Source organism: Fundulus heteroclitus, chromosome 21, assembly GCF_011125445.2.
Source record: "Fundulus heteroclitus isolate FHET01 chromosome 21, MU-UCD_Fhet_4.1, whole genome shotgun sequence".
In the NCBI taxonomy this organism is placed as follows: domain Eukaryota; kingdom Metazoa; phylum Chordata; class Actinopteri; order Cyprinodontiformes; family Fundulidae; genus Fundulus; species Fundulus heteroclitus.
This window is the reverse complement of record NC_046381.1, coordinates 6,002,579-6,026,207: the sequence shown is the minus strand read 5'-3', so window position 1 is coordinate 6,026,207 and position 23,629 is coordinate 6,002,579. Positions and strand designations below refer to the sequence as shown.

At 41.4% G+C, this 23,629-nt stretch overlaps 1 protein-coding gene and 1 long non-coding RNA gene across 5 annotated transcripts in view; one reads left to right on the top strand and one right to left on the bottom strand.

Moving 5' to 3' along the window:
- The window catches only part of LOC105935743 (RALY RNA binding protein like), a 188,977-nt gene that overhangs the window by 87,150 nt on the left and 78,198 nt on the right, over positions 1–23,629 (top strand). The gene's annotated exons all lie outside the window — the stretch shown is intronic.
- On the bottom strand, positions 3,607–5,146 carry LOC118556903. Its single transcript, XR_004927466.1, has 3 exons — positions 4,457–5,146; positions 3,955–4,044; positions 3,607–3,744 (listed from the first exon to the last, which is right to left on the bottom strand). It is a non-coding gene; the product is annotated as an uncharacterized LOC118556903 (long non-coding RNA).

The window sequence follows — 23,629 nt, the reverse complement described above, 5'->3', positions numbered from 1 at the left end:
GGCTCCTTTTGCCTGACTTATTGCATCAATGTGCTATGCCATAGACAGTCAGCCTGGTGTTAAGTAAGGTCTGGGTGCCTACCTTTTTCCACCATACTTTTCCCTTTCAACAAATTTTCCATAAATGTGCATGAATTTAAAACAAAATAATAGAAATAATTAAGATTTTTACAGACATTGTAATTACAAATACCCCAGTATTTAGCAAACTTTGGCCTCAAAAAAGGGGCAGGTCTTAATAGCTGGGTAAAACCTGTCGTCATTAACTATTATGAAGCGTACTATATATGAGATAAAAGTTTGAAGTCAAGTAACCTGGATGAAAAACTAATGGACTCATTTGCCAGAGCAGGAGAACAAGAATATTAGTTGTCAAAGTAAAATTGCACCGATTTTGCAAGTAATGTATTACATTGTTCGGTGACATAAATTATCTATATTGTTCATGCAGGTCTTAAATTTAAAATATATTAGTCTTTTAAAAGTCCGTAATATGTCTTAATGTTGCATTACAATAAATTATAAGGTATAAAAAAGTTAATTAATGTCAAGGTTGAAACAGGTCAAGGTTGCCAGTAGAGATGTGCGAGTCCGGAATGAGTCGTTCAAAACCTGAGTCACTTTACTGACTCATGACTCATGATTCATCATCTCCACTCGCCCCTGCTACAGTTAGCTGAGTGAAAAGCCCAGACCGCACTAACAAATTTTCAGCTTGTTCTATTGTTTTGTTATAGAGATAAATTACAACTTCAGGGTATGACTCACTACTGGTTGCATGCTTCAGTGCAAAAAGCAAGGTTTTTTTTCCCATATCTGAAAAAAATCTCAGATGTGGAAATTTAATTGATTTATTTTGTTTTTATTTCCAATGGATGAAATTAACTAGTATTACACTAACAGTACAGTGGGTAACGGATTCAATGACTCAAACTCAAGTCACTTTGGTGAGTGATTCATAAAGACTTGAGTCAATAAAAAGAATCAGATTTACCAGTTTTTTTCCTTCAGCAGGGGCGGATCCAGGATTTTTCAAAGGGGGGTGCGCACCTACGGGTCATGGGGTCACGGGTCACGGGGTCACAGGTGAGGCTAAAAGACCAAAGAATACCATCTTCACTCTTTCACACTACCCTAATTATTCATCCAAGGGTTTTTAATTGATAATTTTAATGGATGAACATAAGTAGAATTAGCATGATTGCATTATTGTAATTAAAAAAAGATCTCTTGGTTTTTAAAGCATGCACAAGGTTAAAAAGTAGTTTGAAGAAAAAAACGATCCTTAACAATTAATCAAACAAGGAGTTTCTTTATTTCCAGAAATGATATTTACACAGAACATGAAATAAAATAAAAAAACAAGGACTTGGGTTCAAGTATGGTTCAAGTAAGACAAAGGAGATTTGAATATATTTTAACAAGATAAACTGTTGAAAAAAAAAAAAAAGTTAAACCAGACAAAGAATATTGTTCTCTACTACAAACTTTATGATGATGATAATGGGTTTACAAATGTCAACCTTCTGGGATGCTTCTGGGCAAATATGTCAATGATTTTGTTGATGTCTAACTGAATGTCCTTGTGCACATACAAAAGTAGCAAAGCCACAAACCTTTCCTGTCCCATTGTTGACCTCAGCAAAGTTTTCACTGCTTTAAGACCTGAGTTAGCACGTTCCACAGAAGCACTGGTAACAGGTATGACTGACAGAAGGTGAAGAATCATATAAATGTTTGGGTAGCACTTCATATTTGTTATCTTTAGAATTTCAGGGAGAGAGCTGGGTTTTTCCACTGATGATGACCACTTTGTGTGCCACAACTTCACTTCCTGTCTGAATGTTGATCCTGACGGTAGATCATCTTTATATGATGTAAAGATGTCTTTTTCATTCTCAGTGTTCATCAAATGCAGGTTGCTTGGCAACAGTTTTAAGCCTAGTATGGCAGCTGCGGACATAACACTGAAGCGCGAGTCAAGTTCTGAAATGAGACTGTCCAGAAATGGAACAAAGACTGTACATCTCCAGTACTGCATAGGGTTATTTGAAGGATTGCTGTTTCTCATTGTCTGTCGTCCACAACGTCTAGGTATTGGGAGGTCACCATCAAAACCAGCCAGTTTCCCCATTTCTAACATTGATTCGTAAACCTCTTTGAATTCAGCTTCAGCCTCACATCTTATGTCCCTTAGAGTGTCTTTTACAAGTTTGACCTCTTCATATGCAGTGAGGATATCCTGTGATGACCCTTGTAATAGAATACTTAATGACTTGGTGAATCCAAAGAAGTACCTGTTGCACTGTAAAGCGGCAATAAAGTTGGCCGAAGTTACTGCTTTGAGGAGGCCAGTTGCTTCAACTACTGCTTTGGCATCCCACACAGAATCTGCATTCTCTGATATAACATTAAGACAATGGAGAAGAGCTTCATAAAGGTTGTGAAAGTCTTCAAGGCTAGTGTGACGCTCAACCCAACGAGTCTCACACATGAGCTTTAACTTCTTCTTAGCCAACAGTTCTTGTCCTGCTGCAAGCCTTTCCTGGTTAATCTCAGACACTGAAGATTCAAACTGTTGCTGCCTCTTTGGTGAATACTTGAAAAAAATACCAACTGAAGCAACAGTTGAAAGCATACATTTGATATCCAGAACAGATGATGACTTGGATAATGCTAGGTTTAATTGGTGACTCGCACAGTGGAAGTACTTAGCTCTTGGGGATTCTTTGCAAAAGTTTGCAGCACAACCATTTACTCTTCCTGCCATATTGCCAGCACCATCATAGCCTTGAGCACGACACAGTTTTGGATCTAGGCCAACTTTCCTTAAAGAGGTCAACAGGTTTTTACATATTGCTTCCCCTGTTATGGAATCACATCCAACAAAATCTATTAACCTTTCAAAAGGAATGCCATCTTTCACGTAGCGGATACACACACCTAGTTGTTCACAGTTTGAAACATCAGTGACCTCATCAGCTATTACAGCATAGTGTGGCCCCCATTCCTGATTCAGCACATCATGCACAATTGTGCTTTGAATATACTCTTTTATACAGTCAAGCAAATCGTTTTGAGATGTTTTAGAAATGTATTTTGCATTTTGACCGCATGAGTCCAAGTAATTTTTAAGTGGGTCATCGCCTGCTTCTTGTCTGAACTTGAGAAGTGCAAGAAAGTTGCCTTTGTTTAGACTTTCTGATGTAGGATCGTCTCGGTGGCCTCTTAGGGCGAAGCCCTGACGCCCACACAGCTCTATACATTTTACAACTGATGAGAGGAACAGTCTATTTTCTGTAACTCGTTTATCCATCTCAGAATTCAACATGTGGTTAATCCTTGTTTGTTGACCATTCATTACATCCACAAAAGCACGAAACTTTGCATCAGAACTCTGGTGGTATTGCAGTTGCATGTGTGTTGTCATTTGTTCATTGAACTTTCTCCAATTAGTAAATGGCAGGTCTATCAAAATACTAGCCCTTCTACTCTGACTCTCAACAGGAAACAAAATGCATGGCAAACAGTACACGCCATGTTCCTGGGCAGAGTATGATAAAAAGTCATACTTGTCCAGCCAGTCCCTCTGGCATGTTCTTTTGGTCACCCCACTGGCTCTTCGGATGTCTTTAAAGTCTCTGGCAGGGAAATTGAAAGATTTGGGTGGTTTTCTGGTCTGAAGAAGTTGGAGTTTTCCAGAGTCGTCCATTTCACTAATCCGGTCCTTGGCCTTTGATATATCTGTAAGAACATTGATATTTACATTACAATTTTGTACGGGTGCTGATGGAGTTGTAAATCTGCCTACATGAAGCCATTGTATATAGTCTTGCTTTATTATGAAATTATTATTATGAAATGTAAGATTAAGATTAAGCAAAAAAATCAATCGTGTAAAACAAAAACAAAATTAGTTGTTTTGACATTGAAAAAAATACAACTATTACTAACCTATGTCGTAAGTTGTTTGGGGCAAATCCGCTTGGTTGAGCGCCGGCTCTTCAGTTGTCTTTACACCGAAACACGGTCCTTGTTGTTCATCTGGAAAAGAAAATAATTTTAGTGATCAGGTGAACCTTGTAATCTCAGGAGGAGCCACAAAACAATTTAATGTTGTGTTTTTATCGTAAATTATTAAATTCACTGAACACATATCACCAGGTGCACAAAACTGAATTTACTTAAAAGTAAATTGTATTTTTATTGTAAAATATTAAATGCACTGAAAACAAATAACACCAGATCGGTAGTTATATCACAATGTTAACCAGACTCCCTCAGACTCCAAGCATGTGCTTAGAGCATTCATTGATTTGGATCCTTACCAATTGAGAAAAGTTAGTAAGTATTCCTACAATTGCATCACTTTGCAACTCTAAACAACTTGTTTATCAACAATCAACAATGTTGATAATGTTTTCTCAGTATCAACATTTTCTAGCAATCATCATACCTTTCATCTGTGTGTCTCCAATATCTGAACATTCATACAGGTCAATGCTGTGGTCATTTTCTGTAGTTGTGCCAGGTGGTCCACTGAAGAATAGAAAACAAGATATAAACATTTCAATCTGTGTTATTTAGATTATAGACATAAGCCTACACTTTGGATTTATTACTACACGACAAAACTTCTGAACTCGTTTGTTTGTGCTCTAAACTGCCGCACTACAGACAATGGCGGAAATATTCCTCCGCCTCATAACTTCACGGTGAAAACCGTAATGTTTTTTTTCACCTTTTCCCTATGTAGTGGAACATCCAACAGCCACGCACGTGGTCATTGTTGCTTAAACAATAGCTGTAACAAATTTCAATGGTGAAGTCCTCCCGAAATCCAAAATAATTGTTGATCGGAGGTGGGCAAAACGGTTCCTTGAATTAGGAACCGCTGTACAGAGCACAAATGCACGACATTGGGAAACTTGTTAAAGGAAAAGCCCGGTCAAAATCAGAATTCTAACTGCTGAAAGTACTTTAAATATAAAACTATTACATACTGGTCAATAAATGAACTCGGTGTTTCTTTTTCTTTGAAGTCGTGTGTTGGTGCGGCGCTTTAAACTGCCGCACTACAGACAATGGCGGAAATATTCCTCCGCCTGATAACGTAACGGCGAAAACTAATGTTTTGTTTTTTTTTTCACTTTTCCCCGATGTATTGGAACATCCAACTGCCATGCACGTGGTCGCTGTTGCTTCAACAATAGCTCTCGCGAATTTCAATGGCGAAGTCCTCCCGAAATCCAAAATAATTGTTGGAGCTGTGCACAACGGTTGTAGCTTGTAGAGTGTAGCAACGCACAGAGAGACGTCACAGGAAGTGACGTCGCCCAGTAGCGCGCAACATGGCTGCTCTTTACACAGTGACGAGACGACAATTTATGCTTTTATTTCCTTATCGATTAACGCTAAGTTCATGAAATCACCACGAACATTTTAGTTTAAGATATAGCTAATGATCCTTGTTGACCGGACTTCTTTTTTAATTTGCCTGTCGTCGGCCGCCGGGTTTCGGTCGGCTTTTTTTTCTGGCTACATATGTTCACTGTTTACGAATCAAAAAATCATATAAATTTGCTGTTATTTAAAAAATAAAGTGATAAAGTTGGTTTCTACTTACCCTTCTGTTGGATTGGACCAGAATCTTAAAAGAGATGGTTGTCTGCTTTTCTTGTTTGGCCTTAAATCTTCCAGCTCTCCTCGTGCTCGCTTCGACGCCATTGTGGTATCACTGAATCGCGTTGCGTTGCAACGCCGCGTTATTACAACGCCCAGGTCTCGCGTGGCGAGACCTGGGCGTTGCAATTCAAATTCATGCCGATATCCGGTGTCTCAACCGTCGCGTCGGCGTCATAGCGCGTTCCAGATGACAGGTAATGGCTACTAATCTTAATTCTATGAAGGATGTTTAAGATTTCGGCCTCTTAAAAAAAGTACTTTTGGTCTCCCAAAGGGGGGTGCGCGCGCCACCCGCGCTCCCGCCTGAATCCGCGCCTGTTCAGCCTAACATTACATTGCCATTTACCAGCTTGGATACAGTATTCTGTGAAGAATACCAATCGTCTTTACAAATTCACTTTTGTGACTATCTCTCATTGTGGAGGGTGTCCATGACCATAAGCCCTATCACTGTGTAGGCTGTAACATGACATTTATGATTGAAAATCTGTTTTGTTGGTCCTAAATAATATTTTTAACTTCTCAGAAATTGAATTTTGGGTTTTCATCAGATCTGAATGAATCAGAATTTAAAGAAATAAATGCTTACATTATGTCACCCCGTGGTGACAATAAATTTGTGCAAGTATATCTTTTTGAATTTAATTGCTGAAATGCACTCACTTTTAGAACATATTATACTTTATTGGGATCCGCTTGTACTTATTTTCTCCTTACTTAAACTTAACAATGTAAATGGTCATAACATTTAACCGGAAGCCCACTTTGAGAAACACTGAACGTGTTCTTTAGGATCTTATTTCATTTGCTGATAATAGAAACTCTGTTCCAAAAGCATCCGGATGACAAATACAGACACTAGAAATCAAGCAGCTCCGATAAAAGTAATGTTTTCCAGTAAAAAAAATAAATAAAAAAAAATGCATTGAGTGCAGGTTGCAGGCTGGGATTTATTTTAGACTACTCTGAAAAAATATCATTCTTTCTTCATGTTTCATTGTCTGATGTGTTTTTTATTTCATTTAATGTCATTTATTCTTTAATGTAGCTCTATACAACAGCTAATCAGACAGCCACTATGCTTCACAATAAAGTAATACAAATCGTTCATAAAGAGATAAAACAAATAAGGCGGACAAAAGAATAAATGAAGACTAGAAATCTGGAATAAATTCCCCAGTGCTACTGAGTATTAAAAGCGTCCCTGAATAAAAAGGTCAGGTTTGGATTTGAAAAAACCCAGGTTTGTGATTGAGGGGAGATCCACAGGGAGCTGGTTCCATAGTCTGGGTGCGGCGACTGAGAAGGCCCGGTCAGCCCAGTATTTATACTTAGTTCTCTGAAAATTACAAAAGAACTGGGCCGATAGCCTGCCATCCACCACGGCATGCTGGAACTCAATAAATCTGAGATGTGGGGTGGGGCCAGGCCACTGAGAGCTTTAAAAACAATCAATAAAAGTTTAAAATCTGCTCTAAAACGGACAGCCGGCCACTAGAGGGAGAACATTATTATTTATTTAAGAGAGCAAACAGAACTGAAAGTATTTTTTCATCTCCTCTGAGTTCACTTCACACCAATGACGGGATCGTGCCCTTGCAGTATTAGTCAATCTACAAGTTGCATTCTGGGGGCAGGCGTGGGAGATGCATTCTTAATTGACAATTAAAGCCACACTCGGCCTCATCCTCTCAAGTTGATCCTTCCAATAATAACCCCGGCGGAGAAATGAATCGGCTATATAATGATTCTGGTCGAGGAAGGACCTCTGCAAAGGATGTGGCTTCCTGCACAAAAACATTTCATTAAAGTGTTATTACTTTCAAGCTGATTGCATGCCAGTTTCAAAGGTAAGCTCATATTGTTGTGTTTCTGAAGGGACAGCGCTCATATCCTTCGATTTCAAACCATTATTGAGCATGTTTACTGAGTTCAGTCACACCGGAGGCAGAAAAAGGCGCAAAAAGGCCCTTGTTTTAAAAAAAAAAAGGCAGCAGACTCTGGAAGAGCAGATGTCGTTTCCAGGAGGTCGGACACGCTGGCTAAAATGTCTGTCCTCTCAGTGACACGCAGGGCTTCTGAGTCATAGTGTGCTTCCACCACTGGAAGTGAGACTGGATGGAAAGTGAATGTGTTTGTCTGCATCTGGATGAAAAACAGCTGATGAACCGACTCCAGATATTCCACAGTAACACAGCCGGAACCACCTCCATCCATTGGCGCTGAATGAGAAACTGAATGGACCATTACGCCGTCAGATATGAAGAGGAGTCTATGACGTCATAGCTCGGATTCGGGAAACAGCTTTTATTACTAAATAATGTTATGTTCAGTGCTCCTCTGAATTACATTTTGCATCTCTGCGGTGAGGATAGAAAGCACCCGGAGCCGAGATGTAAGATTTAAGTGCTGTGACTTTTTTAGGGCACAAAGATTCTCCCTTTGAAATATAGGAACTTAATTAAATTTCTAAACATAATACAATGTAGAATTATATCAAATCAACCATACTTAATGTAGACCAATTTATTTTTCAGGTGTTTAAAGTTTCAATAAGCAAATGGTTTAGTAAGATAATTATGTATTTTGATGGAAATGTTTAATCTTCTTTAGTCTACCTTTAATGCAGATACTTAGGGTACACACAAACTACTAGATAAAGCATCTAAACATTTACAACCGCCTAAAGATGTGTAAAAAACCTTAAAATAAATTCCTGTTTGATTGCAGTAGCATAATCTCACATAAAGAATTTAGGCAAAATCCAGCTTTCTTTGAGTACATTTGTTTAGCTAGAAAACTGTTTCATGTTGGGAAAAAAAACTTTCACATTTGTTGGCAATTTGTTAATAAAACTGAAGCATTTTTTTCCATCTTTTTGTGTGTTTAATTTTGATCTAAGTGACTTTGAAATTTAGAGAAGTTATAACTTCTTGCTGCCTTAAATGGGAAACATTGCCATTTGAGTAAGAAGTAAGACAACCAAGTTTTTAACTCTCTCAATTACATAAAAACTGTTTTACAGTCTATTAAATGCTGTTGTCGTCCATGTTTGCAGTAGGTCCAACTCAGGGCTCAGCAACCGCATGTGGCTCATTTAGACCCTCCTCTGTGGCTTAATAATTCTGGCTAAAAGATGCTAAAGTGTAACGCCTGTGTACGCTGGGAAGCCAAACCGTGCACAGTTCAGTTTATTTTTAAAAAGGTTTATTTAACAAGGATGAAGACGACATGTAAGCAGTAATGGCTGGTGATATCAGGAGATGGTTGAAGCAGGCGGACCAGGGTAACTAGGCAGGGTCGGGTAGGGACAGACTTGACCAGATGATGAAGGCAGGAACAGGCAAAAGCCAGATGATGCAGATGAGTCCCCAGCGAGTCACCCGAAGCAGGCGGCACACACGAGCACTAGTGAGACGACTGGTGAAGGCAGGGCGGGAACAGATTCACAGGAACAGCAGGCTGGGCGGCACAAACACGTTGAAAAGCACATGCAAGGCAGCAGGAAGACAAGAGACGTTCTGGCAGTGAGAAGTGACTGAGGCAGGTATGAACAGGCAATGAACCAGGTGGGATGACTTGAGGATATTTAGTGTTAACAGGTGTCCCCTGGAAATGAGAAGGATCATACAATAAGAAAAATACAGGCTCAGTCCAAATACCCTTATATAGCAAGGATTCTTTAGCCAAAGCGGAAGTGTGTCAGCGGTCGCCATGATAAGTGCTGACAAATAGTGCAGTCAGTAGGGAAGGTGGTGGGGAAAGTAGCCTGTATGCTCCCTCCCGCAGCTAGTTTTGACTAGGAACCCCACAATGTCCCTTACCGACGCTTTGCATGACATTACGGGTTAGCACAGCCCCCTCGCGGAAATCAGCAAAAATATCCGGAGAGCAGAGAGCGAAATTGTGTGATTTTCCCTGCTACAGACACAGCATGGCTTTCCCACAGCAGCAGAGTTAACTGAATAGGTCTTTGTTAAAAACAAACAAAAGATTTTCCGAATAATGTTGTAAAAACCAACACTGCTGTCAGCTAATCGTAAAAAATTACAACGCTACCTGAATTAAGCTGGAATCTCTATAAATATAAGCTGTTTAAGTTAAAAGATTTGCTTGTTGGAACTCTCTGGATGATTCTGACTATATAGCTAATTCTTTGTGTTGTTGTCGTAACTGCATTGGGAAATTATTCACGCTCTCTATCTGGAATACCCAGTCACTTTCAGCAAAGTATCCCTGAATTAATAACAGTATGTAAGCCAGATTTCAGCTGAATTGCTTGGAGGTTTTCTTGGTTAAAATCTTTAGTGTCTGTAGGCTGACACCCAGCTTCTTGAAGACCAGCATTATTTATTATTATTATTCAGTTTAGGCTACAAAATAAAGCTAACTACAAGCTTGCAGCCAAAATCACACAAGAAAACTGTTGAATTTCAATTGTATTGAAGCCTGTTAAAATAATGTGATGTTTAGGAAACATCCATAGATCTGTTTAATGTCTCTTTTTACTGCTTACGTTACAACCTCACTAGCATAGAAATGGCTACATGTTTATTAGCGAGTTAAAGTTACCCAACCGTTCTGGACGGATTTTAATGGCAGGTGCTTGTTCTTATTGGTCTTGGGCACCTACATCCTGGCCACCCAGAGTGCATTCACCAGGAGTGAGCAAGCTGCTGCGAACAGATGGCTATAAGATCCGATTCAAAATTGATATTTTATTTGTTCATTATTTATTGATGAGTTTAAGCGCCTTGAGTTAAATTATGCTCAGAAAGGCCTGGTCAGAGGTAAAAATAAATAAATACATATCTGAGTATGACCAGATGCCGGGCGGGAAATGAGTGAAAAACAAGCCAAGGTCAAAAGAAAAAAGTTAACACCTCCAGAAGGATTTTGTTTTTCCTTATTGGTATTCAGCCTTTTTACAAGATTACAAGAACGTCTTGCTCATTAGAGGCAGAACATAAAGAAATAAGGGCAGATGCAAAACGTATGCCCACTATTATATGCCATTGCTCTTTAGAGAATATGTCAGGCTGCTGCAGTGATGATAAAAGACAATTTCTCAGCCTCACAGCAATTCTGATTCTGAAATTACCGAAATGGACAACGTGGAACCCCTTATTCACAGGCAAATCATTTAGCCGGCATGAATCAAAATCAGTTTTCCTCACGACTTTTAGACCTTCTCTGCATTCGCTGATGTTTGGACACACTGTTTGATGCATTCCCAGCAAATGTTGGTGCAGATTCTGGTCTTTTATGCGGCGAAATGAGCTCCAGTCTCTTCTTGTTTTTCTCATTTCTGGAGGTGGCTATTTCAGCCGTGTCTTGTTGTGGCTTTCCGTGCGTCCGCCCTGAGCTGGCCGATGAGAGTGATTGGCAGGAGGTGATTGAAGTCCTGATGGAAAAGGACAATGAAAGAAGGACATCCTGCATTCTTCCGAGAGAGCTACTGTGCAAACCGCGACGTATCAGACGCTAACAACATCTCCAGAGAGTCCTGTCTTTCACAGCAACAATGCATGATAATCTTTTTGATGTCGACTTAACTTGAGTAGCTTGACCCTCCTTAAAGAGATCCGCATTCCCTTCACCTGGAAGTTTCATGGTGAAGGTCCATCCCATTACAATATTAATGACCACAGCGAAGGATAATGTGTGATGGATCACCAATCATCCTGCCTCCAAATGGCATTGGCAAGAGTTGGGCACATAAATAATAAAGTGATTTAGATGCAAAATCCATCCTAAGCGGATTACAACGCAGTGGCGCTGCAATCAATCGTCATTTTGGGCCAACAGGATGCATAGCAAGCAGGATTCAGAGAGTAAACTATACGAGTAAGCAGGAGAGGAACGAACACATACAGGTAGTGGAAGAAAATGCAAGGAGTTTGCTACTAAATGGTATGGTAGTCACACTTACCACCTCGCTATATTTTCAAGCACAAGCTTTTAAATAAACAAAGAGTTAAACAACTGAGGTGTGACAAAAATCATCACTGACTTTCTCAAAAATTATCTGAAAAAGCTTGTTTTGTGAATTCATATTTGCCTACTAAATAAAAGAAAGAGTTATCAAAAATAATTGGCTGTATATTATTATCTGGGCTGCCTACAATCATACAAACTAGATGATTAGTGCCTTGTTTTCTTAAAGGTGTGGGAAATGTTAACGTGTCCATGATTCGGTTTAAATTAGACATTATAAAGGTTTAATATATTATTTTTTTTAAATATAATATAATATATAAAATATATAATGTATATAAAGAAGCGGGCGTAAAACACAGCCTTGTAATGTATAGTAAGTGGTGCTGCATGCTGTTTTAGTGGTGATAAAAGGATGCCGGTATCTATGGTATTAAAACGAGAGGTCAAATGCAGAAGAAACGATACAACAGAAGATTTATTCTTAAAAGGCGAGAGAAAGCTGGGCACTGCATGCTGCTATTAAAATGGACATTAGGACACTGGACATTTGCCGTGTGCACAGCGGTGGAGGAGCTCATGTAAAATAGGTCTGAGCAGGCCCGTATTAACACAATGTGGTGCCCCTGGGCCCTATACCTCAACCCCCCCCCCCCCCCTCCCCCCTTACCCGTGTTGTCCTCCGGTCAAAAACATCAGACATAATCAAGGGGATTTCTGTAATGTAATTTACTATTTACTAACTTACACAACTATATGTAGGCATATGAGCAGTGAGCAATATTCAAATATCTCATTTTAAAATGTTGAAATCAAAAAAAAATCTTGATTTATTTATCATTTATTATTATTGTGACATCAGTGTTCACAAAACGAATAATGCATGGTCTTTCAACAATTTCAAGTAGATAATATAACAATTTATGAAAAATATATTTTTAAAGCATGTGTCATGTGGTGCCCCCCCACGGTTGGTGCCCCTGGGCACTGGCCCACTGGCCCTTATGAATAATCCGGCCCTGGGTCTGAGTAGCCATGGTAGATGTTCACATTCATGACAGTGTGATTAAGAAAGCTTGATGTCACTTTAGACTTTCCTTCCAATCCCACATCAATTCCACCACCAGGACCTCGTTCTTCAACCTGTGCAACATTGTCTTCGCTCGTCTTTCTCTCTCTCTCCGCTGCTCAGATACTCACCCAGGCCTTCATCACTTCAAGACTTGACAACTGCAACAGCATCCTTCACGGACTTCCGTTCCTGGACTTCCGTCTTTTGCATCTGCAAAAACAGAGCTGCTCGTCTACTTACCCACACGCACTCCAGGGACCACATCACCACCATTATTAAAAAACTCCCCTTTCAATACCACATGCACTACAAACCACTCCACTCCACACATCACTAAGCCCTCAGCAACCTAACCACTCATATCTCACTGACCATCTTCACCATCACGCTTCTAGCCGCCATCTTCGTTCAGCTGACGGCAGCCTCCTGACCCCCATCACTACCAGGCACCGTACCACGGTAGACCGAGCCTTTGCTAACGCTGCCCCACCCAAGCAGGCGCTCTCTCCCCCTCAAAACATGGACTCTGACTCTTTACCTACCTTTGAGTCACGACTCAAAACCTACATCTTCAACTTGGCCCATCCACCATAGTCCTCTTCTCAAATAAGAGCCATGTCCTTACGTTGTCTGTGTCTCTCATTCCTTGGAAAGCGTTTTTGAATGTCCTAAAAGTGTTACACAGATATGATGTATTATTACTATTTTAATCAGAACAAATATGGCTTTTTTGGTGGAGCTGCAACCCGAAACCTTCCTCTCTCTATAAAAAGATATGGCAGCTTGTTTTGAGTTTGCAAATTTGCATCTGAGTAAATCACGAGATTTTGGAACAATGTCCTTTGTGCAGAGGAAGCCAAGGTAGAGATGTTTTTGTCATTGTGTGACGCACCATGCCTGGATAAAACCAATCACGGCATATTAGCCAAAACACGTCTTACCAACTGTGGAGCACGGCAGTGGAGAGGGGACGATCTTGGCTTGTTTCAGAGCCACAGGACCTGAGCTCTTTGTAATCATTAGTTATGTTTACATACACAAAATTTCAATATCGGATTAAATTGTATTCGGATTAAAAAATCGGATTGTACCGTTTATATGAGCACACGATCAATTAATCCGATCTCAGTGTACGTGTTTATGCACCAGGCTTTATTCTGAATAGAACCACTCTTATATGCACAGTTAACAAATTCCCCTAAACAACACAGAAGAAGAAGTACTTCTGTCTTTGCTAAACTACAAAAATAATCAAACAGTATTGCAAGTTTGTTTGTCTTCCGAGTGCCCAGGCTGGACGATGCTCTAATTACGGTTAAAACGTTTCTGAGTAAGCAACGACTTTGAGCTCTTTTATTTTTTCGCGCAGAAAGGTTGTATCTGGAGCCCCGACAGTTTTGCATCCCGTTATATTTCTGCCACTCACTAACGTGGAAATACGTCATGTTTATATCAGGCTCACATGCACACTCAGGTCAATTTCCCACATTCGGAATAACTTGAGCCTGACTAGCGTTTATGGGCACATTGATCGGATTATCAATCGGCATAAACCACCCCTCTCATTCGGATTACAATTTCATTCTTATTTGTTCCAATCGGCCATTTATTCTGATTACTTTTGTCCATGTAAACGTAGCGACTGAGTCCCCCATGAACTGGTGATGATTTCAGCAGTCGAAGCTTGACCCAAACTGGACGGTGGAAGAAGGGAAACTGCGGTCGTTTAAAGGAGATTTGATCAAAATTCCTTCACACCTAAGGCTACGTTCACGCTGCAGGAAAATGCGACAACAATCCGATCTTTTCACCCAAAAAAAAAAAATCTTATTTGTGCCACTTCCATATGTGGTACTAATTCGGATACGTATCGGATATTTTTCAAAGCGTCCACAGTCTGAGCCGCCATGTCACATTTTATCCGTCTTTTACGTCACTCCCCTGGCTCCAACTACACATCAACACACAACAGTGGCAGTCTGTGCCCCACTAAAGACCGTTGTTAATACCTGTGCTGCTTTCCTCTTACCTTATAATAGGTATGCTGCTTTCTTCTTACCTTACTTCATATTGATATGATGTGGTCTTAACTTTGTCAGCTCTCATTGCTCAACAGCTTTCTAATAATACTCCTTTTTTTTAATTATTTTTTTTTTTTTACGTCTCCTTCTGTTATCTGAACCATTCAGACAGAACTATGGTGGCGGTCTCATTTAATAGCAGCATGTACTATTAAATGCTTAGCATCAACAAAATCTGATTTCTGCAAAAAAAATCAGAATTGAGCATCAAAACCTGCAGTGTGAACGTAGCCTAAGCGAGAGAGAGACATACTCCCACTGAAGATGAATCCATGAAATTATTGTTGCTAAAAGTGGTCCCACGCACTGTTAAATCATATGAGTGCTTTGTTTTTATTTCTTTCAGATATCTTCTTCTTTTTTTTTTTTTTACTTGATGAATAAATAGTTTGTGTAATCCTTTATGTTTAAAATCAGCCTTTGTGTTTCTCGGTTTTCAGACCGGCGTTTTAAAGGCAGTGGCGAGGACAAAGCCGGTCCTTGTGCTGAACTCCGGGGGCTGCTATTCAACAGGCTTTCATGTGTCAGACTCGCCTTGTGAGAAAGATATCGATTTGGCCCATCTCATTCAGCATGACACCAAATTCTCCTGTAAAATGATCGCCAGATGAAACGACAGTTTAAAAAGAAACAGCTACTTACCCAGAAAGATGTTGGGTAGCTGAGGCAGTGGAGAAAAATGCAGCTCCTCCGTATGAAACTCGTGTGACTCAGTGAATAAATATCACAGGCTTAACATTGCGTGAGCGCCACAGCCCCGGGGGATTTCTCCTTTAATGTCGATCCAACCCAATCCTCCTTCGTCTTCTCCACCTGGCTGTTGTAAGTCTTTCCCATTTTCACCGACAGCATTCACAGGCTCGCCCCCCCTCACCCCCCGCTTTGATATTTGTGTGGATAATTCAAAGGGTGTCTACAATGGCTGCACACTTCCCCAACTTAACTTTAAGTGCCAGTTTTCTGAAGCGTGAACAGCCGTGAGTGAGAGTCCCCGTGGGCGTTTGCGGAGAGATGGGCCAATTCCTCCTGATCTGCCGGACTGAGCCGTGCCAGAGCTAACCCCGCGAGGGCGTCTCGCTATCTTTCATGTCCCCTTCCTATTCGCCTCTGAGGCCGCAGGAATATTTAATGCGTCTCAGCATGTGTGTGCAGGGAGCCGTGCGAGGATTCGGCTTTGTGCCCCGTTCGATTAGAGAAAAGAACTACTCCACGCAAATTGCTATATCAATATGTAATCTATTTCTTCTCCTTCCGCTCTGAGTCCCTCTCGCTATCTTTCCGTGTCCTTGTGGGTGATTAGAATGCACCCCGGTTGTCTGTCTGCTTCCTCATTAATCACGCTCTGAAGGAGAGGCCCGGACGTTGAATGCACAGTTAGCCTGACCCGGTGCCCAACAAAAGCCTCTGGTTATAACACCAGGTACGTTATAGCACTCGGGGCCAGGCAAAAGATTTCTCTGTCATGCCGATCAAGCTTCTCTGCTGAGGGAAGGATCTGAGGGAATAATACTTTTTTTTTTTTTTTTTTTGCTTGTTTGTTTCTTTTCTTGGGTTGGAATGCTGTGTCCGGGGCCAGTTCCCACTGTGTGCGTGGACTCAAAGTGAGATGGATCACCGCGGCGATTCTGGCATGGGAACCCGCCGCTAATGCTCTGATTAGAAACCCGGGTTTAGATGGAGGAGAAACGCTGAGCTGAGAATCCTGAGCCGAAGCGCAGGGCTCCACGGGATCGTTTAGTTTAGGGTGCATTCAATCTTTGTTTTCAGCTGCGTCATCTGTCTGCAGATGTCTCTCAGTCATCCATCCATCTATTTTCCTATCCCTGCTGGGGTCGCGAGGGGCGCTGGTGCCGATCTCCAGCTGTCAATGGGCGAGAGGCGGGGTACACCCTGCACAGGTTGACAGGCTATCGCAGTCTCTCAGTCATGTAAAGGAGGAATTCTTACTGTTTTTACACATAAGGTTTCATCGTGAAGGCCTTTTTTAAAACTCCCAGCTGTGGATTGGCCTGTCGTTGCTGTTGCTGTTGTGGCACTGAAACATTTTGGATAATTAAACACCGTTTGGGATCTTTAGTGAGCTGCTGGATGAATTGTCTTACTTGGAGTAATTTTGGTAGAACGGCGCCCTCCAGGGAAGGCTTTCTTTCTATTGTTCTACATTCTTTTTTTTTTTTTTTTTGTGGATGATGACTTTAGTGTGGTTCACCGGAGACCAATATTGTTTCTCTCCAAACTGATAGATGCCAACAGCCGTCTCGTCTGTTTCCTTAAATGTCTTTGGATCCATGCAGGATGTTTGGATATCAGAGATATTTTATCCTGATTCGTGTTGCAGGACAAGACTGAATTCAATTCATTATAATACTAATCTGGTTATAAAGCATAGCTGGTGAACATGAACTCAGCTTTGCAAAACAAAAAAAGTGGTGAATAACAGGTAATTCATGTTTTAACAAGGAAGCATAATTATTTTTTTCTAATAGAGCCAAGTTGGTTTGGATATTTGTTTCTGTTGGTAAATGAAATCATAGTTTGGAAGCTGCAAGTGTTATTTACTCAGGTTATGTTTTTTTTTTCTGACACAAATTTATTTCTTTTGACTCACAAACGATGGAACGCCTTGAGAGGATCTGGAGTTCACCGCTAGATGCATCACTTTTCATTCCTCTCCTAATATCTTCCAGCTGACCAGCCAGCAACCTCAGATTCCAGGGAAATCCATCTTCGCCTTAACTGACTGAAGCCCTTTTTTCTTTTTTTTTTCCAAGCCGAAAGCAGCCACTAAACAGGTCTACGGAGGCCTCCTCTGAACTGGGTGGTTCGGATTGGTCCACCAAACAGGATTAACATTGAGACTAACAAGCATCCTGGACGCATTCATTATACTTAGAGCTATCTGCTGCGGTAAACGCGAGGAGGACGACGAGGGAGCGCGGAGCTGTATAATTCTTCCCTCTGCATAATCAAAGACGCCGGTGTGCTGTTGAGACTTCAGGTTCACAACCGGGGCATACCGATGCAGCCAGGAGGAGCTCAGATGAGCGAGTCGCTGGCTGATCCAGCCCGACTTTTACGCAATCAAAGCAATATCGAACAGGAGACGCGTATTTTGGGCAATGACTGGATAATGTAATTGAAATAAGCACATTAACATAAGAGGCATGCCTCGGCGCTGACTTTATCTGCGCGTCTCGGCGCCGCCGCGCTGAAGGTAATGAGTTTTTTTTTTATGTTGGATTAGCGTCCCTGCGGCTGCTTGGGCTCGGGGCGCGCTGGGAGGTAAGGCTTCGGCGAGGCGGTGGCGCGTTTGTGGGCAGATGATATGATGAAGACCTCTGCGGTGCAACCTTTACTCAAAGCCTCGGCTAAATAAGCAGCCTCGTAACGGAGCCGGCGCATGGAAAATCTGCCCTTTACCACTTCATGAAAATCGTCCCGTCCGTCTCCCGATTCGCGCCACAGCCGTCAAAGGCGCACCTCGGGCAGAACGTAAGCGCATGGCGTGCGAGGGATGATTTGTGACTCGTGATTATACATGCAGGGGTAATTACCGGGGGCCCTGGAGCATTTCCCCGGGACCCTGCGCGCAAAGGGGGGTCCGCAGCGTCAAACCTCTGACTCTTCCTCTTAATTTTAGGGAGCTTGACTTAAGAATCTGTGAGGTACAAATCAGGGCAGACAGCACGCAATATAAAATTAAAAACAGCCCATAACCTGGCCCAGAGCGGTATCATGCTCCTCCATGTGTTTACTTCCTAAATTTCCTTATTTGACTTTGCATTTACTCTCCCTCCATTTCCTCTCTCTCTCTCTTTTTCTCAGCTATTGGCTTCCAGTCTTTTCTTATTCCCTCATCCTAATTACGCGGCAGATATGAGGTCTGGTGACTCATTGCATTCACTTCCTGCTGCAGGAAATCCAGATTCTGGTTGTCTCGTTGTTTCGGGAAAGCTGACACCAGGCTTGAAGTTCGCTATGCCAGGTATTCTGCTGGTATGATGACTTACCAGTCATCATGAGTCTAGCTAAAAATCTGTCCCCCGTTTTGTCTTTCGGGAATGTACTTCATTTGGATTTCATGTGGAAATGGGGTGCAAACACCCCATTTCCACAGTGAGGCATAGTGGTGGCAGTATCTTGCTTAGGCAGGTATGAGCTGAGTAGTTGTCATGCAATCGGAAGGTTGTGGGTTTGATTCCAGCTTCAACTCATCACATGTCACACTTACCCGCAAGTTGCCTACCGAGCTGCGTATCCATGTGTGAATGTGGGTGTGTTAGTGAGAGCGATTGGGTGAATGTGGCTCTAGTGTGCAGCTCTTTGGGTGGTCAGTATGAGTGGAAAAGTGCTATATAAGTTCAGTCCGTTTACCATATTTTCCCGGAACATGGACACACATTGACTGCTGGGTTTTGGCATTTTGCATTTCCATCATAACTGTGCATCATGTTTAAACTTTGGCGGCGTTGGTGCCGATCATGTGTATGGAACAGGCCCAGGACGTTAACAACCAGGTCGATAGCCTCGGTGCCTTTGAAATTTAAGTTGCTCCTTTTGTTGCCATTCAGCGTTTTTAATGAATGGATGTCTTAAAAAAAAGAAAGAAAGAAACATGGTATTTATGAGTTTCATGTGTTCGACTTCCACTTAGAAAACCAATGCAGAGCTATTTAAAAGCTATTTTGTCAAAGCCTCACCTTTCAGCTAACTCTGGACACCCAGCACATCAGACATGACAGCGGGCTTCAAACACGTCACCCATAAATCTTTGTGGTGTATTTCAGCTACTGTAAAGTGTTGCATATATATTTAATGTGGGTGGGTGTTTGACGCAATCTTGTCGTGGTTTTTTGAGGTTTCTGTGGGCCAGTCTGCGTTTTTGCCGCATACGCAAATGTTGGCTAGGTTGGATAGTTTCCCGTACTCTGGGCTTATGGGAGCTAGCCACTGAGCTATATTATACACAGGAGTGCTAATCGCCCGCAGTTTGAACGAGTCGCTTTGAAGCCACCAGCCGCCATATTGGTACTCCCTATTTCTCCCCACTAACCAGGGAATATGTGCGCTACAGCATCGAATAACGAGGATTTTCTCATGTTCAGGGGGGTCTTAAGACTTTTAAAATGTCAAATGCCATATACTTTTATGTTATGTTCTAAAACTATCAAGTACTGAGAAAGTCATGTGCTGAAATATTTTGCATTTTATTCATTTAAATATATATATATTTAACATTTATAAATATATAAATAACATATGTGTATACATATATACATATATACATATACACATACTTATATATACATATATATATATATATATATATATATATATATATATTTAATATGAATAACATGTAAAATATTTCAGCACCTAATTTCCTAGTAGTTGATAGTGTTAGTACATCCACTGACTGTAGAATTACCTGTGAAACGTTTTCACACAGCCAGAAAACTGCTTGTTGTTGCGACCAAATCCTATGGGATTCTGTGTGAGTAGGGAGTAGCAAGATGGCGGCCAGTGACTTCAGTTTTTCGGCAAAATCAGCTCTCCAGTGTATTATATAGCTCAGTGGAGCTAGCTGGTAAAAGCAAGAACCGGACTTGGCAAGAATAGAGCCGACAATGAGCAATGAACCAAAAAGATAAAAGGCCTGGTCAGAGGACTGCTGTCTGTGTTTCATTTTATGTGCAACTAATCTAGCTTCCTCCTCCTACATGCAGATCTTTCTCGCAAGAGTAGAAAGATCCTAAATGACGTCCTGGTCTCAATTGGATCTTTTCTTTCTTGTTTTTTTTTTTTTCAAACAACAGGACCTAAAACAGGACCTGTAGACCAGGGGGGGGGGGGGTCGTCCCCCTAAACCTGACGCTGGCTCTGGTGTTTAGCAAGGAAAACCTCTTAAATGCTTCACATCCTACCGAGAAACGTTTTAGCTAATCACTGCCTTAAAATGACCCAATAAAAGTCCAGACCTAAATCGAACAGAGGATCTTGGGTAAGACTTGACCGCATGTGCTTGAGCTGCTTTTGTAAAACAAATAAGGGCAAACCTTTTATTCTCGAGGCACTCAAAGCTGATACACTTTGGGTTATTTGTTACTTTGTGTTAGCCTAGCTCATAAAATCCTTCTGGTTTCAACGTTACAATGTGAAAAAGTTTAAGGGGTTGTGTGTAATAGTTTTACAAAGGTGCTTTAGAGTCACCCAAAGGCCCCGGGAGGAGTTTTCTTCTTTTTTTTGTTTTTGGAGAAGCATGAATAAAACTGGCTGCTTGGCCTGCTGACACTGCAAGATTGTCCCTTTTCCCAAACTGTAAGCAAAGGGGATCATTCTCCCACCTTATTTCCTGACAAATAACAAGCAGGACTTCATCAGCGGGACGCATTTTTGTTGCAGCCCTCGTCCATTTCTATTAAAATCTGAAAGCTTAAAAGTGTAGCTCAGCCTCTTGTGGTTCATCAGCGTCTTCTCCTCTGCGACTGCTCGGATTTTAATAAGGGACATCACCCAGAAAGGCGCGGGGGGAGGGGGGGGGGGGGATAATGACTTCCACCTATACTGACCTCTTTGTAAAATAGCGGCCAGAATATTTTGCATAATCTCAGCAGATTTGATTAAGACACCGAGCCGTCTGCTGACTCGGTGAGACTCGCTTCCAGATAAGAGTCAGAGTTGGCTGGAACCAGAGACGCCCTTGTTAATAAGCGCCGGGAGACGGGGAGCACCAACGCGCAGATGTTGGCTGTTGTGTCTCAGAGGGAAGAACGGACGAAGCTGCAGCCTCACCGGATGCGGATGGCAGCTGGTTTGAAGAGCGGGCCCTCGCCCTTGGCCGCTCCTGCTAGCTGCTTCACGCGTCCTTGTTAGGCTGTGGCAACGGCAGTGAGCAGAAGGCGGTAAACAACTTCCAAAACTAACAATGAAGCGAGCGCCAAAGTGGATAATGTGTGTGTCACACGTCTCTTGGGTCTGAAAAATGATGGACAACGCAGAGCAAAGTGATTAAGAAGCGATTTAAAGCAGGTTTCTGCTGGGCCTAAGGGCAGCGCTTGCACCCCGTGTGGTCCAGGACTTAAAGTGTGTCACCGTTTGCTCGGCGAGTCCACCTGTGTGACAGAACTATTAATGAGCTCTGTCTGGATTTATGCACCTCGTCTGACTGAGGAAGATGGGCCGCCTGCGTGCCGCGCGTCCTGTCAGGTGAAATTTGAAGGCAGGCCGAGACGAGCGGCTGTTATTACAAAAAAGGCAAATTCATCAAGTATTAATTTGTGTTGAAGTGATGGGTCAAGACAGCCTCGGTCTCGTCTCCTTGGGCCTGAGCTACATGAGTCTCATGGAGTCAGGAGCATTTCTGGGAGGCTGCTTTGGATTGTGTGGTCGCAGTCTGCCACCCTGTGGTAGCTATTGGTCATTACAGGCCTGACTGACCCGAAGTGCACTGCGGCGCCGTCTATCTTGTACAGGTTGTAATTTGACTGAGTCTGTGTCACATGTTTGGTTCTTAATGTAGGTTTTTCTGTTATTCAGAGTGTAAAAGTCAGGAATTTAGTTTCAGTATTTTTCCAGGTCTGACAAATTAGGAAGAAGAAAACATTCAAAGAAGGAAGAGCATAAGGAATTCCTTCTTTCCTTTCCTTTGCTTTTTTCCTACCTTCCTTCCTGCTACCCTTCATCCCTCCTTCAGCTGAAAACTGAATAATTCCTTCTTTTCTTCTTTGCATCCTACCTTTCTTCACCCCTCTTCTATCTTTCCTTTTTGTATCCTTCCTTTCATTTGTCCCTGGTCACTCATGTTTGTCCCTCTGTCTTCCTATCTTGTGTTTTATACTCATTCCTATTGCCCTTATACCTGCCTGCCTCAATTCTTTTCTCCCTTCCTTGTGCCCTACTGCCTTTTTTCCTTCCTTCTACTCTTCTTTCTTCCCTCCTTCTGTGTCATTCCTACCTTTTATCCTTTCTTCCTTTCTCCCCTTTTTCCTTCACTCTCCACTCCTTCCCTGTTTACTGTCTCCATTTTTTTACCTTCCTTTCTCTCCTCTTTCTTCTCTTCCTTTCTTTCGCTCAAAGCCTTTTTCCTACCATATTCCCTCAATTTGTTCTTTCTTTTTTCCTACATTGTGTCCTCCTTCTCTTCCCTCCTTCCTGTCTCTGGTTAATTCAGTGGTCGTACTCAAAGCTAGAGCTCTGAAGAAATATCTGCCATATATTCAGGGTGTTTTGTGTATTTTTACTTCTACAAAAGGGCTAAACAGAACTGATGAATATAATAAAATTAAGCTTGAAAGAGTCTGCAATTTTGTCACAAGATTTGTGCGGCAACCTTGAATATTGTTTCTAAATAAAAGTTGAATACAAGTGTGTCTTTAAGGTTTGTGTTGATGTGTTAATCATAAACAGGACAAATATTACTATATTAGTAATATAATGCATTTACAGGTATAGTCCTGTAAATGCATTATATTCTGGACTATTTATTAGAGATATTACAGATGATCCTTCACCAATGATCTTTATGTTTTTTATTATTCTAGCATAACAGCAAAACTTTGAGAGATAATATTTAAGTATCTTTATTATACATTTTGTTTATTTTACCTTTTAAGAAATAAACATTTCCCATCCCCCTGCCTCAGTAACTGAGTGGAAGATTCTGGAAGAAACCATCAAAGCATACCTATAAAAATTAAACAAAATTAATCTTTTTGGCTTTCATGTTTGTATTTTGTCCTATAAGTTATTTTTTTACGTGGTCATCATCATAAAAAAAAGCTTGAACAAACGCTGTTTTTTTGGAATAAGGAACAAGACCAATGAAAACAGTAATAAACTAAACATTTGTTTATTA